This window comes from Mauremys reevesii, linkage group 7 (genome assembly GCF_016161935.1).
Source record: "Mauremys reevesii isolate NIE-2019 linkage group 7, ASM1616193v1, whole genome shotgun sequence".
NCBI lineage: Eukaryota > Metazoa > Chordata > Testudines > Geoemydidae > Mauremys > Mauremys reevesii.
This window is the reverse complement of record NC_052629.1, coordinates 86,862,122-86,875,957: the sequence shown is the minus strand read 5'-3', so window position 1 is coordinate 86,875,957 and position 13,836 is coordinate 86,862,122. Positions and strand designations below refer to the sequence as shown.

General features: G+C 43.6%; 1 long non-coding RNA gene across 1 annotated transcript in view; it reads right to left on the bottom strand.

Moving 5' to 3' along the window:
- Positions 1-13,092, bottom strand: part of LOC120368911 — a 39,874-nt gene extending 26,782 nt beyond the window's left edge. The window contains exon 1 of the long non-coding RNA XR_005582839.1: positions 12,981-13,092. This is a non-coding gene — a long non-coding RNA (uncharacterized LOC120368911). The remainder of the gene's footprint in view (positions 1-12,980) is intronic.
- Positions 13,093-13,836: the final 744 nt, after the last annotated feature.

The window sequence follows — 13,836 nt, the reverse complement described above, 5'->3', positions numbered from 1 at the left end:
TCTGCGACCCATTCACTGCTGTGTAGAAAACAGCAGTGGGCTCCATATGGAAGGGGGTACAACATTTACGTGGGTCTGGGTCACATAGTGCCTTTGGGCTTGAGATAGATTTTAGCGTGCTGGAAGGACTTCCCTTCATGTCACTGACTTCCAGGGGCTGTAGATCAGGCCCTAGGAATCTAAGGAAGCATGTACTGGTGTAGCTTACATGCTGGACTAGAAGAAGATGTAAGATGTCCCAACTTGCTCTCCCTTAAACTCAGCCCTGTGAATCCCCTCTTCCAGTTTCTGTATTTGCTTTTTACTTTCCCTAGCTCTGGCTCTAATTCATCAAAGCACATGTATCTGACTTCAACAGAACTTAAATGTGTGCATAAATGCTTTGCTGAACAGGGATGCACAGGTAAGCATATGCTTGAGTGCTTTACAGAAGTGGTACCCTAAACAAGGGCATATGGAAATAAATAGCTCAACACTTAAATGTGGCTTACAATGAAAAGTAGAAGTAGAGAACCGTATATGGAAACATGTATATAAGTAAAAAGTCACCAAATGCATTTGATCAGGGCACATCCCCATTTAGCAAACACAAGAGGATGATGTATCTCAAGAATGCTACATTTCAGAGCAAACTGAGTAATATCCCCTTTAGTGTTCAGCAATTATACACACATTTCAATGCAAAAAATGCCAGGGTTGTACTATAGGACAAAACACAAAATTCTCAGTCTAAGGACTAAGATTAAAAATCATCCTTATTTCTTTTAAGAAATATCCAGTACTGTATTCCAAACAATTTCATATCCTGTGAAATCCGAGTTGTTAAAGCAAGAAAGAAAGGGTTTTTCCATCATTGTAATGGAGGCCCTCACCCCCAGGAACACCCCCTGGTGGCATTATGCAACACTGTAATTATGCCCAGGTCCCTTACCAATGAGGTCCTCTTGATCTAGAGCCCTCTTCTGGAGTCAGGCCTCTTAGGGTCTCTCCCTTTAGGGCAAGGTCACCACAGAGATCGAACCATGACAACCTTTCCTCGAAACAGCATATAATTCTTTTGATTTACAGCTTCTGCTGCTGCCTAGTAAAGTCTGTCCATTGGAAGTTGGTTTTCCTAATCTCTTCCCTTTCAGAGCCTTTCCCACCTAGGAACACTCTTCCTTGGTTTACCTCACCACCTCCCACTGAGAAGCTTTCTCCCTAGGAGCTCTCTGTGTTGGGGGGACTGTTCCTAAAGAATAGAGGCTCCTGGAGATAGGGAGACCCCACTGGGAGTAGCTTCCTAGCGGAGCTTCTAACCCCTTCGGAGGGCCAGCTACTCTGACAATCTTATTTAATGCTTTCTGTTTGGGTTGCAAATGATGTTGCTTTCCAGCAAAGTGGCTGTCCTCTGAAGTAACCTCAGGAATACTAATTTTGAGTTGAGAAACAGGGTGGGTGAGGTAATCCCTTGTCTTGGACCAACTTCTGTTGGTGAAAGAGACAATCTGTCAAACTACACCCAGCTCTTCTTCAGATCTCTCTAATATCCTGGGGCCAACACAGCTACAAAACCATTGCAAACAGTTTTGAGTTAAAGCTTTCTTGTTTGCAAAGATTACTTGTGTAATCTATGGATCAAGTCCTGCCATCATTCTTTGGGGACATGGAAGATCTTAAGAAGCTGATCCAATGCCTTTAGGATTCAACTGAAGGACTTCCATGGACTTCAGTGGGCATTAGATCAGATTCTAAATGTAACAACTGCTTTTCAAAGGAGGAGGGTGAAGACTGCAGAAGCCATACAAGGAAAGTCAACACCCCACATCCATCATTCTATATGGTGGTAAACAGAAGGTCTTTCCCATTTGCTCGGGCCAAAGATATTTAGACCGGTAGTTGTTGTAATTCTTTTAGGTTCAGCCTAAGTCAAAGGAGACAACTATGGAAAGGGGACATCATTGAAGAATGATGGTTCCTGGATCTCTATGACCAGGGAGATTTACCAGAAACAAACAAGTTTATCCCTAGGTAAACCAAAACCCTTGCCAAATTTTGAGAGCACTGGGCAGCTTAGACTGTGTGCCTTAATTAACCAGCCCCTCAGTATGTGAAGGGAAGTCCAGCTTGACAAGAACTACTCACACATTCTAGGTCCTCAAACACAGAGCTCTATGGAAAAATGCCAGCCAGCCAACTTTGAAGAGCCCATGCCCTGTGCCTCCCTGAACATGGCATCCTAAGCAGCCTCATGCATCTCTTCTGCATGAAGCTTGTCCTAAAGAGTTGCATGCACAGCTGCCACTGTGGTTAATGGTGGATGTAATGCCCAGCCCCCTGGCTGAAAACAGCCTCCTCAGTAAGCACCATAGCTAGGTTTGCAAGCTGCTAAAAAGGCAGGTTTGGTTGTTTTATTTCAACCTGCTTAAATAATATGCAATGATACTGTAGATACAGTGCAGGCAAGTTATTATTGTGGAGAGGACTGTCTGCTGCTCTACTTTAGCAAGCTCTATAGAAGACAGGTCTAAGTATAGTGTGCACAGGTCAGTAATTTCCTTCATCCAGACAATCAAACTGCTTCCAACCACTTGGGCTCTGAACAGCCATTCCTTAGCAACCGGAGAGTCAATCCAGGAACATACGCTGTGCTCGCCATTCTCTTCGTGCAGCCCAGTCATGGACTCACAGGCTCTATGAGGGCAGAAGACGAGAGTTCACATTCCCAGGAATAAAACATCCCAATGCTCAGCATTTGCTTAGAATTGAAGGTAGGGCATGCATATCACATACAACTCCAATAGCTGATGCGGATTGCAACTAACTGCAACCTCCAGGTTATTTGACCATCTCTCTAGGCCAGATCCCAGCTAGGCTAAAACAAAGCACCATTGGACCAGCTTCTTGGCCCAAACTAATGCTGCTTTGCTCTGTAACAGCCACCCTATGAGTGCTTTTAGGGGGTAAATCCCTGAATAGCAAAGAGCCAGCTGTGACAATTCTGTCACAGTCCCCACCCCCTGATCCTCATCCACCCCCCCAGTCTGTTCTAAATGAGGCTGGGGCCTTTTCAGCTCTCAGCTGCCCAAGACCAGGCCAGAAAGATGGCTTAGATCTTACCGGCTTTCCTCAGTGGCACTGAGCACAAGTTCAGTGAGGCTGAACAGCTGATCCATTCAATGGAACTAAGCTAGTTTGCACCAGCTGAGGGTCTGGCCCTTGGTGCCCACATGAAGCCCCAAAGCACTCAGCTGATCTTTCTCCATGTACACATACAGTTATCTTCAACTTGCTCTATTCCCCCCCCCCCAAAAGCTAGAGATAAGAGATAAGCTTGCCCTTAAAACAGCCCCATATAGCTCTGATGCCCACTTCAGTTGGTCTTGGCAGTAGAGAGTCCTGACTGGCCATTTTACAGAAGGAGAGAAAAAAATTGAAGCAAAAGAGTTAAACACAAATGCCTAGGAGACTATGGCAGAAAGCATCACTAAGCTAGTACAATACTGCAGTTTATCAGCTCATGTAAGTCAGCAGGACTTCAATTTACACCAGCTGTTGGACAATAATGCAAAACTGCTGCAGTTTATGGCAGCATAGAAACCTACCTAATCTTCAGTTCCCACCAGAGCTAACAGCAATGAAAGTGTAACTGGAAGACAGAGTGTATGTGTAGCCCCAGTCATAGGTACAGAACCCTGCTCCTGCCTGCCTCTGCCCAAAATCATTATTGGTTTGGTATGCTGACTTCAGTATCATTTTATGTGAAGCAGTTCCCCTGTTATAAGTATACATGGCCATTTGAATCGAGTGCACCATCTTTAAGTCTTCATGGAATCTAAGAAAAAAATATGAAAGATTATAGTTTTAAAATGTACAGACAATTAGAACAGCTGTACAGGTTGGCATTGTTTTTACATTCCTTATAGACACCATATCTACACTGGGCCCTTGTTCAGTTCTAGATGATCTTGAAAGCCCTGAATATGGCTATGTATTATTTATACGCAAGTATCTAGCACACAGCTGATGTTGAACCTGGTTTTCAGGGACTGTATCTCACTCTGTATCCCTGATTCTCAACCCAACTTAAGTAGTGTCTCTTGTTAATTTGAACTCTTGCTGACCAATGGGTTCCTTCAGCTAGGGCACCGGCCTTTGGAATCGCCCCTCACGAAATCCATCACAGTCCATGCCCAGCAGTGGCCCTCGGGGCAGGATGCAAGTTTCATTTATTTAATTACAAGTTTAACTGACCTGTTTGGTTCTTAGTTTCTGTTGTTTCAAGATGCATATATAATTTTTGTTTTGATTTTGATAATTGTGGCTCTCTTTCCATGGTGAGAGCCACTATAGACATTAGTGGCATCATTTTCTTTTCTTGTTACAGTTGCTAATAAGTAACTTTATTTTTTCTCTCACATTCCAATTGTCATGATAAATATTTTGCCTAGAACTAAAAATGCATAATTTTGTTTGGCATGTTTAAATGCCATGTTTTTGAGACGCAACTCTCCATAAAAACATTGGTAAACTATTTTGACCAATACAAAGCTGAGATTTAGTGCTGTTGACTTTGTAAGTGATTCAAGTTCTTTAGTAAACAAGCAAGTTATTTTGACAAAAGGCTTTCCATCAAACAAACCATTTTCTAAGAGTTCAATATCATCATTTATGACAATACCTGCCTAGCAATACTCTTACAGTATTGACAATACCAGCAGGAGCATGCACACATTTGTTTACTTCATAGCCAAGAAAATTCAGAAATTATTTCTTTTCTAAACATGACTGCTTGTTTCAAATTGTTTATCATTTTTCCAGTATCATCCATCTGGGGAGAATCAGGAAAGTATAAAACATCTCTAAAGCTTTCCATTTAATTGCCTTAGGAAAACAAAACTAATGAAACAAGCATTGGAAATGTGTGGTGGGAAAAGGAACATCCCAGTTTTTAAAATAAGCTGTTAACGTTTTAAAAAACAAAAACAAAACCTATTAGGCACTACAGTCATGGTCCTTGACACCACTCCAGAAGGAAGCAAGCTAGCAGCAAAGCTTCTTTCTTTAGCTCAGTGTTTGACTTCAGCACAACTATGGCAATTTATACCAGCTGAGGAGCTTTCCTTATATGATCCACACCCAATTCCAGTCTCTTCTTCTGATTCCAGTATGTCACCTTTGAGTTTCTAAGGTTCTGTCTATAGCAAAGAGGGAAGGGGGGGTTAAGGGCTGTTTGCTGAAAGCTGCTGCAGCACCAAGATAAAGAGCATTTGTAGGGACATCCATAAAAATTGAAATTAACAAGGAGGGCTGCCAGCATGGGCAATATGTACCCAACTCCAGTAGCACATAGAGTTCTCTCTTTTTTTGTGCGCACCCCAACACTCCTGTATAACCAACACAAGAGGAGTGGTGTTGGCCAGGGCTGCCCGGGGGGGAGGGGGAGGGATAGGACAAGAGGGGCAATTTGCCCCAGGCCCCCCCCAAGAATATAGTATTCTATAGTATTGCAACTTTTTTATGGAAGGGGACCCCAAAATTGCTTTCATAGAATCATAGAATTCAAGATCAGAAGGGACCATTATGATCATCTAGTCTGACCTCCTGCAAGATGCAGGCCAAGTCTGAATTTCCTGACTGACAATTTATATCGTTTGTGTCCGTGTGTCCACATAGCACTGAGCTGAAATAATTCCTCTCCCTTCCTGGTATTTATCCCTCTGATATATTTAAAGAGTGCAATCATATCTCCTCTTATCCTTCTTTACAGGCCTTCCATTCCTCGGATCATTCTAGTGGCCCTTCTAGTTTGAATTCATCCTTCTTAAACATGGAGACCAAAACTGCACACAATACTCCAAATGAGGTCTCTAATGCATCCCAAGACCGCATTTTTTTTTTAAGCCCACATCACATGCCTACTCATAGTCATCCTACGATCAACCAGGACTCCTAGGTCCTTCTCCTCCAGCTTATAACTAAAGTTCTTGTTAGTCATCCCTAAATGCATAACCTTACACTTCTCACTATTGAATTTCATCCTGTTACTAATACTCCAGTTTACAAGGTCATCCAAATCTCCTGAGAATATCCCGATCCTCTGCCCTGAGGAACTGCACTGAAATCCAGATATATTAGATCGTCTGTTACTTTCTCAAAGAAGGAGATCAGGTTGGTTCCATGACTTTGCATACTACAGATGTTAAACTAACAGGCCTGGAATATAGGAACTACATTAGCTAATCTCCAGTCAGATGGTACAATCCCGAATTTAGAGATTTATTAAAGATTATAATATTCTAGGATGAAGATTATGTTTGGCTTCTACCTCAGATACCCCCTGAATCCTCTGGGCAGCCCTGGTGTCGGCAAGGGGAAATTTTTGCCATGATCATTAGGACTGACCATGCTCCTTCTTAGCCATAAAGCATCTGGAAGGTTGTCAGTGACCAGCTAGCCTATTGGCATCTACCAACTGGTTTGGAAACGTTCTTTCCATTAACAATCACATTGTTCTAGTCAAACCCACTCTGCTTGGCATTTACAGCTACCTTGATTTTCATGTTACATACTACAGAATTCAGACTAGAATTTACAAGCCTTAAGAGAGTTTAGGTCCACACTTGTAAATTATTTACCAGAGGGAGGTCAGGATTCAGTTCCCCTTCCATCTCTTATTTCTCCCACAGGAAAACCCCTTTTCACTTCAGGAGGCAGTGTGGTCTGGGACGAGGATTGTTTCTTATTAAGAGCATGTAGAAGACCTGGCATAATGGGCTTCTAGGCATTCCTGTAATAATGTTCATGTCATTTGTGGATTAGGATTTGGTCCACAGGTTATTGATAGGATGGGGTTAAAGGAGAGAAGGCCGCAGGACACCCTGTGAAGCAGGTGGTTAAAAACTTTGCAGAGTGTGCATAAAACATATAGAATAAATAAAGTGCAACCATCCTTTTGAAAGGATTTCTTGGCAACCCTGCTATTTTAGCTATCACTCTTCTCCTCTGGAAAATGGAATCTGCTTGATGGCAGAGCCAGCAGTAACGTAGGTGGGGAGGGAGGGGGAAGGAAATATAGGATTAGAAAATGGATTTCTTTGCTTTTATGCTGTCACCTTGAATCCTCTCACAAATCCTGAAAGCTTGTCTCACATGTAAATGAACTGGATGGATGATAGTTCACCAAGAGTAATGCTTTGAGTCCTTTAAACACATTATTAACAGTTAATGATTTCTAATTAAGGTTGATGTAGCAATTAAATGAATGGCTCTCTTTCAAATATCAAATCAGGATTTTTGCTTCTCTTCTCCATACGAAGAACATAAATTTGGCATGTTGGTTGATGGCTTGACTATTGCAGTGGTAGCGAGAGTATTATTAATGTGCAAAATGGTTCACTGTAGAATCTTAAATTACAGCAGGGATGTATTGATTAAATGAAAATAATTGTTGTGGTTGAAAATGAGCAATGGTAGCTTTCTCCAAGACTTATCATGAGGTAGGTCATTTAATCTTCTGAAGCTAATTGCAATTTGAAGTCTTATTGATTTGAGAATCTGTACTTCAAATGGCAAAGAAATCATCTATTTGAAAAGGACTTGGAGATGCTGTGAATGTCCCTTAAAGTATAATACAACTAAATTATACTTTAACTCAAGAATAGAAAATGCAAAATTTTAACAGTGAGGGTAATTAATTATTAGCACGGCTTAGCAAAGGGTGTGGCAAATTCATTGTCATTTGGAGCCTCTAAATCAAGCCAGGATGTTTTTTCAAATATATGCTCTAGTCCAAACACAAGTTACTGAGTTTGATGTAGGAAACTAGGTGAAATCTACAGTGTGTGTTATGCAGGAGGCCAGACCAGCTGAACATAATGGTCCCAGCTAGACTTCTCTATGAACCTAAGAAAAACTACAAGGGGGGGCACTAAAAATGGTGCTGATGAGGACCAAATAGCTCACTGTTGATACAACACACTATACCTCATACCATCCCACTGAGCAGGGCTGTGGCATCTCAGTAAACAGATAGAGGGGACCCATTGTATTATTTCAATGGAATATATGGGACAAGAAAGTCAAAAGGTGTCGACATTAAATAGTGTTAAACAAGGTTCAGTGTTTGGCATACTGAAGCCTCAGCCTGCTTAGTACCATGGCAAACATTAGTAAATACACAAAAGGAAAAACAGTTAAAACATTTGAAAAGTATCAAGACTTATTTTAAAAACATCCCTTTTCCCTCTAGCTGGAGAGGTTTTAGAAAGAAAATCCCTATTTGACAGTCTTAGCTAGTAATAACTGTCTTTTGGGGGGAACAAGAGAAAAGGCTGGTTGAGATGGGCTGAGTCCTACTTATTGCTCTTGCTGTCAGTCTGACCTGTTTCCTAGAGGGCAAAATAAGAGACACAGAACAGCAAAGACAGAAAATACAGCTTTTGTCTCTGGTGTTGACTTTCACTGAAGCCTCATTGCTGGAGAAACACAGGCACAGCATATGGTCGGATCAGCAGCTCCGTGACCTCGCAAACTTGTACCAGCATTGGACTGTGATGAGCATTGCTGTAAGCCTGTGAGCAGAAATGCAGCTAAGAGGCAGTGTTGCAAAATATGCCACATTAATGCTGAGGTGATGCAGAAGGTGGAGCTCTTCCATTTGAGTTAGAACCAATGTCATAGGGCACTGCGAGATGCCATCTTCTGGATGAGGGAAACCAAGCTCCTAATTACATGAGGTCATCAAAGAACCATCACCACCACCACCAAGCTCTTATCACTAGATCTCTAAGCACTTTAAAAAGATGGTAAGTATCATTATCCCCATTTTATACATGGAGAAACTAAAGCCTAGAGGGGAAATTGACTTGCCCAACAGTACCCAAGAACAGAACAGAACCCAGGTCTCTCAAGTGCCATTCCAGTACTTGAACCACTCACCTACACTACCTCTCAGGCATAGGGACCATTTCACCCAACAGTGAAATACAGCCATCTCTAGTATGGGGGTGGGAGCAAAAGGAATGAAAAAGCACAGTGACAGCAACATTATTTGATAAAGTTCTCCCCAGTACCTATTTGGCCTTGCACAAGGTTGGCAGCCTAGGGAGTTGCCAAGCAGGAGCTCCCCAGCTCCTCTCACCTTTTCCCAGCCCTGCTCCCCCTCAGGTACCCTGGTACGCTCCTCAGTAGCCAGGCCCATCTCCCTCCACAGCTAGAGGAGACTCTCTCTTAGCCTCTGGCTCACAGCCCTTTTATAAGGGCTAGCTGAGGTTTGTTTGGGGCGTGGCCGCAGCTGTGCCTGCTTCCCCACAGCCATGACCCTCTCCTGTTTTAAACCCCTCAGGGCAGGAGCAGGCGACCACCCCGCTACAGGGATATAGAAATTATGTTTGGATTGCTGTATTATGGACATGGGACCATCACCACAGTTTATCTACTGTCATGCATATGAAGATGGAATTGGGTTGATGCACTCCAAAAAATGCCTGTGAGATAACTATATTATATTACTAGTCTCTCAAGTGTCCTGTTCCCATCCACACCCAGGCAAATTTGGCACTGGTGAAAGGAGCCAGCTTGGCACACGATGGCTGAAGTCATCCATTTGTGTGTAAAGGATAAAATCCCCACCCAACCCCAGAGTCTCAGCAAGAGGCCTATGCACCATCAAAGGCATCAAGGCTGAAGTGATGAATTGGTCCCATATAGACCTTCTGCACTGAGTTGAATGTCAGCTAGTGTCTAGTCAGTGCTCTCTACAGCCATGACCCTCTGGGAATCTGATCCCCAATCAGACCTTCACTTTCACTTTGCAAGGGTTCTCATGCTTATCTTCCCATGTAAGGCATCACAACAGTATCCCACCAAGGATGCCCATGGCCCAGCACATCATGGTACCACATCCATCTTCACCAACTGCACTAGTTGAAGGAAGATGTTAAAAAAATGACAAGGAGGCGTTTAAGGGCCAGATCCTCAGCTGGTGTAAATCACTTCATTGCCTTTAATGAAGGCCTGTATCTGCAGACCTAGCTTTTAATGCTTCAAACTATAAGGAGGGGTCTAAATGCTGTACCTCTGCTGCCAGATATCTTTAACTGAGTGCTTTCCCTGACAGGTAATGTTTCGATTAGGCAAGCTAAAGCAGAAATAGGCTAAAGATAGAGACTTCACTTCCGTGAGTGACAGGTTATTCAAAGTGTCACAAAAAGTTCAATGTGAAAAAAGCCTTATCCAATTTGATTTCTTAGCTGAGAGCAGGCCTCATTTGAAACGTAACCAATACAAAGTGTCTTCCAGAAACAATGGGAATGCACTGGGCAGTGCATTCCGTGAGGTATCTGTGCCTGAAAACCTCTTGCTGCTGAAGAGTTCTATGGAATGTGTCCTGTAACAAGAATACAGTGACTGAAAATATAAGGGGAGAAAAAACAAACCCTACTCTCTGATCTGCCAGCAGGCATTCAGTCCCCAGATTCGCATAGTCTGCAGTTTAGACTTCATGCTGCATTACCTCAAGCTGAATAAGCTGTGTCCCATAGCATTTCCAATTGTGCCATAGCAAAGTGAGTGAGCAATTAGAGATAAGCAAACCAGTTCCCGTAAAACTAGCCTAGACTTTCACTTTCTCAAACTCAACTGACCCAGAAACCTGCAGTTTCATAAAGATTTGGTTAACTTTCACTGGGGTGCGGGGGAGGAGGCGGCGAATATGGAGTATTTAAATTCTATGGACCTCTTCACTTCCGGGTTTGACCTAGAAATGGAAATAGCCAATTACAATAAGAGATTGTGGTAGTTCAGCTTTGGCCAAACTCAGAGTACTGGGGGAAGGGAGGGGGAATGGAGCTCTTATGATAGTTCCAGTCATTTCTCAGAAACAACATGAACTTCTTTTTGACTCAGGGAGCCAGAGTTATTCTGGGATGTGGGGAAGGAGAGCTGTTATGCTTTCTAGCATAGGCAGGCGTATCTTTCCCATGAGCAAGCTGCAGCGTCTGTAAATCAGGAACCAGAATCAGAGCAGGGATATAAAGCAGAACTCTCTTCATAAGTTACAAGACAATCCTACAGATTCTTAGCATGCTGACCAGGCATATGCCTGTACCACTGGTCTGAGACAGCTCTTATGCTGAGAGGCCCTCTAGTGATTACACCTGACTAATTTTAAAGAGACAGAACCCAAATATACTACAAGACCATCTCCTCAGCAGATGTCATGTCTCAGGGGAACTAGAGGCACCAAGCTGAGGAGCAGTGGTGGTTACATCTCTTCTACAGATCCAGGCTGGACTTCCCTCAGTGATGCTGTGCTGCCATGGGCCACGTGCAAGAGGAGGGGAAGTGGCCCTCTTCCACTCCACCCACATATGGCCCAGTGAACAAGGGATGCTGCAGACAGCAATGAGCAGCCTCTCCCAGAACACTGGAAACCAAATTGTGGCTGCCTCCTGCCTGGGTGCACTGTGGGAGGGGCCTGTGTCCTTTCTCCTTCAACACACCCAGGCTAAGTGGCCAGAATTCAGCCTCAGGGACCAAGACAAATCACAGGGCAGACTTCAGTAGGGTGCAAGAGTCCTTAGGGTTTATTGAGGCAGCTCCCTACTCCGTTGGGCAGGGGTTACCCACAACAGTCTCACTAGGCCCCTCAAATCACAGTCAGATAGCATAGAAAGCCCCAATAGTCTTCTGCAGCAAAGCAAAGAAATGGTCCCATGTTAAAAACCAGACAGTAGTCCTGTGCCAGACCTACCTTTCCCCAGAGAGGTTTAGCACTCAGCAGTCTTGGGAGAGGCTCTGGGCTGGCCCCTTCTTCAGGGAGCAAAGGTCAGATCTCCTCCCTGGGTGGCCTCTTCCTATTTTAACAACCCCCACAGCGAATGCAGGTGTAACAGGGCGCGTCTGAGTTAACCTTTGCCGGCCAATGTGGGGTTTGTACACCCCATCACATAACCTGTGGATTTTTTCCCCCATAGTACAAACTCACACACGATAAAAGCTCGAGTGTGCCAGTTCTGTCTAAGTCACACCACAAACTGCTCACTAGCGCATGGGACAGTTTTTAAAGAATACAAAAATACAGTTTCTCTACCTAGACGTTCATGTAGGGAAGGCTCCTCCCTCCTTTTCAACCTTATGGATTCATACACCACACATCCCAAACAAATTCCATAGGACACTCAGTTGGAAAGCCAGCCAGCTTCTCCTCCAAACCCCGTGGAATGCACGTTTCACACCATTCAAGGCAGATGTTGCTTTTTGGGGGGCAGGGACCATCTTTTTGGTCTGTGTTTGTACAACACTTTGCACAATGGGGTCCTGGTCCCTGGGTGCTACCAGAGTACAAATACATACAACAGATACACATCAGCCCAAGTTCACATAAACTGGGCTCAGGTTCTCATTAACCTTTTGACAAAGCTGGGCTGAGGTTTGAGTCTAACAAAACCAGACAAGTGTCACCTGAATTAGGAGAGGGGGTTTGTTGCAAACGTGTCACAACATGTTGCAAATATGAAAGGATGCATATGAAACACTATTTTCCCCTTGTGCTTTAGGAGCATTGATAGATTAAGCAGGCAGATTTGTCATGAAATCACAGGAATACATTTATAACACAAGCATGTAATAATGAAGAGCTTTCCTTAACTGCTCATCACCCAAATTTACCTTTAAATATTCCTTCAAAAGGGATGTGTGTGGGTTTTGCATTTGAATAGTTACTCAACACAGAGATGGGCAGGTAGTGAAACGTGTGGCCAGAATGGGCTTGAGAATATAATGAGCATGTCCATCACTGTAAATCAGCAAATAAACTCATCTGCTTGGTATATACTCCTGCATGTGTGGAACCCAGACATAGTGCCCCAGAATCATGAGTTGGAGTTTCCCAGGCTCAGTCTCATCAGCATTTATCATGATTGGTGGAGAATGGAAGAGCAGAAAGAACTACAGAGTCATAGGAAAGAGAACAGTAAAGAGGAAATTGTTTTACTTACATCTGATGTAGATGGATGAAAAGAACGGGCTCGACTAACAGTCAAACAGGATAAACAGCTATCCATATCTGTCAGCAGATATCCCCCTGGCCTTGGGTCAGATTGGTCGGGTGGGGGGTTGTTGTATCTTTTAGGAAGAGTCTAAATAAGATGCAATTATTTTGTGGAAGACAAGAATCAAAATGTATACATCAGCTAGTATTAATACTAAAGAATCTCCTCCATTCATTGAGCTTGGTGCTTGAGTATCAGCCACCAGTCTTACTGCCCCTCCCCAACCACTAAGTCACTGCAACCTTCTCCACAGCTGTCCAGACATTGTCTGGGCTGGAATCATACGGACAACACAGGCAGCACTTCTGAGTGGAAGTGTTGTATGGTGGTATGATCATGGGCCTGGAGCTCCCAGGTACTTATCCCCACTCTTGGGCAAGTCTCTTAACCCCTTTGTGCCTCCATTTCCCCCATATTTAGGATGGGGTAACAAAGACTGACTCTGCCCACCTCCAGAAGAGTTAGCTAGTTAATGTTTGAGAAGAGTTCTGAGGCAGTCAGGTGCTCAGTACTGTTACCAGCTATAAGTTAGTCCATATTGAATGGCACTGCAATGGCTATTGGCCTTGGCTTTGTGGGACTTTAGTTTGTTTAGTGAGTGTGGAATCCTCAGGGCCATGTCCACTGGCTCCCCAGATACCTTTGTGGAGCTCTGGGTGCTGTCCAAGGTTCACTACTCGGTGTCCCTTACTGGATCACTGATTTTGAACCTGTAACCCTCACTCCTGTCCCAGTTTTCATTAGTTGTCCCCCAGAATTGCTTGATCCCTGAGTTCGATAGTTCCTCCCCTTAGGCTAGGGG